Here is a 2,425-nt window from a genome sequence, read left to right on the forward strand (position 1 = left end):
GCGTAGCTGCATCGATATTTCGCTGTAGAGACATGCTGTTCGCTCCAACCTGTCCTAAGGCATCTCTCGGGCGTCGTTATGATGTCTACTTTTTTCCCATGTAGCCGTGTGGCCCGGATCTCGGCGTACTCAACGTTCGTCCGCGTCGCCCGATTCATGTTGTAGCCAACGTTACTATTAAAAAAAAAAAAAAAAATTACTACGTTACCTCTTGACGAAATAATCTAGTAACGGTGGTTGTGTCAGTTAGGACGGTGGGGTAAGTGGCTCCGCCACCTGTCCGCGACGCGAAGCTTTACGTTGTCGGAGATCATTCGCTTTTTGACCACTCAATGCAATTTATTGAATCGGATGTGCACCGCATTATGAATCTCAATAAAAGGACCGATGGAGAGACTAAAAGTCTCTTTACTTTTGCCAACAAAGTATGCAAACTCTTGAGTGAACAGCGTTAATTTTTGTTTGACGACTCGTCCTGAACTGGAGCAAGATGGCGATCTCCGCGGAGTCTGGAGGCCGTGCGAGACCGTCTCTAAGCATACTTACCTGGTGCCGGGATTACCGTGATCAGCTAGGCGGTGTCCCCAGGGAGAGGCGCGGGCATTGCACTGCGCTCGTGCTGACCCCTGCCACTACCCCAAACTGGGGCAGATGGGGCATGCAATTTTTGGTAGTGGGGGACTGCGTTCGCGCTATCCCCCTTCCATTATTAAATCCAAAGAAAGAATGTTTCTTACTCTACCGTGCGACTGCATGCTGGAAAGGATTTGCTGTTATCTTCGAGAGTGATAAACACAAAGAGCGGTTTGAAGATATATTGTTTTCCTACTTCCCCCCATTCCCCGCCCGTCAGATGCTGAGCCGTGCTCCTTACAAGGGCTGCAGAAATATGCATCTTTTGCTATCCACAACAACCTTTACTACTATATCGAACTGTGGAACAAACAAAACGTTTTGTAGAAGAGCTGGGAGTCGCTCAAGAGCGGCGAGTTAAATTTAATCACCATCAATAGCAGCAGCTAGCGCAGAGCAGGAAATCGGGAAAAAAAAGAAACCAGTAGACTGGTATTGCAGCAAAATGAGCACGCAATAGATTAAAAAAAAAAAAAAACAAGGTATTCTGGTTTAGAAAGAAGATAAAAAGAACAACTGGTGGAATGGGGAAATCATAAAGTCAATCGAAAAAAAAAAAAAAAGCCCATATGCCCCCCTTACACATGGTAAACCCAAGGAAACCGGCGAAGCTGAAATTTGCGGCCCCGCTATGAGCCACACGTGATTTCTTTCTTTCCTTCTGTGCAATGAACCCAGCTCCGAAAACACGATCACAGAAAGGGGAGGATATTTATACGACAGGAAGCCGCTCGTCCTGTCTTTATTTTCTTCCCTTTCTGTGGTCATGTTTTTGGAGCTAAGATTCATTACTATTGACACGTGTACTTAATCTTTTTCCGGTGACTGCGTTTCACCGTTCAACAAATGTTATCGCTCAGCGCAGGACGCGCCTGCATGTATCGGAAGTTTCTCGAATTTATCGATGGTTTTATCCGCGGTCATGTAAAGGAGTCATTTGTTCGGGATTTTTGTTACAAATACATTCGGATTTGTTGCATCCTGCTGGCTGTGATCCAAATCCACGCTTAGTTGCGTATGCCTCTACTCTGGGCAAACTTACTACAATGAGCATCCAATGCACCATATATATATATATATATATATATATATATATATATATATATATATATATATATATATACAGGGTGTTTCAGCAAACACTTTCAAAATTTATTTAAGGTTGCCTGTGGCAGATCGCCCAATTCTAGTTAATGAGCTGGTCCACTCGAAGAGGCGGACATTACTTGCACAAAAAAAATGAAATCCATAATCGACAAATTAAAAAAAATCGCTAATTAAGTTTTTAACTAATTACCTGATGGCCCATATTGCAATTTACAATCGTAGCCGCGGAGTTATTAATTCCCGAACTTTGCGGAGAAATGCATTGGCGTTTCAGTTAATTTTGTGCTTCAATGCATAGAGCGACATTTTGTTAAGAATTTAACTGGAACGCCAATGAATTTCTCCGCAAAGTGCGGGAATTAATATCTCGAAACTGGTGTCATCCTCAGAATTAATTCCAAGTTGCACTTATTTATGAATAAATAAATAATAAATAAGTGTATCCGCCTTGCGAACTCCACGGCTACAATTTGTAAATTGCAATATGGGCCATCAAGTAATTAGTTAAAAACTTAATTAGTGAATTTGTGTTAATTATTCGATTATGCATTTCAATTTTTTGTGCAAGTAATGTCCGCCTCTTCGAGTAGACCAGCTCATGAACTAGAATTGTGCCATTTGACACAGGCAACCTTTAAGAATTTTTGAAAGTGTTCGCTGAAACACCCTATATATATATATATAT

The 2,425-nt window shown here is 41.9% G+C and overlaps 1 non-coding gene across 1 annotated transcript; it reads left to right on the forward strand.

Annotated features, from left to right (window-relative positions):
- Nucleotides 1–538: 538 nt before the first annotated feature.
- LOC119454722 (U1 spliceosomal RNA) lies at nt 539–702 on the forward strand. The gene has a single exon (XR_005192652.1). It is a non-coding gene; the product is annotated as a U1 spliceosomal RNA (small nuclear RNA).
- The last annotated feature ends 1,723 nt before the right edge of the window (nt 703–2,425 follow it).

Source organism: Dermacentor silvarum, chromosome 5 (assembly GCF_013339745.2).
Source record: "Dermacentor silvarum isolate Dsil-2018 chromosome 5, BIME_Dsil_1.4, whole genome shotgun sequence".
Lineage (NCBI taxonomy): Eukaryota > Metazoa > Arthropoda > Arachnida > Ixodida > Ixodidae > Dermacentor > Dermacentor silvarum.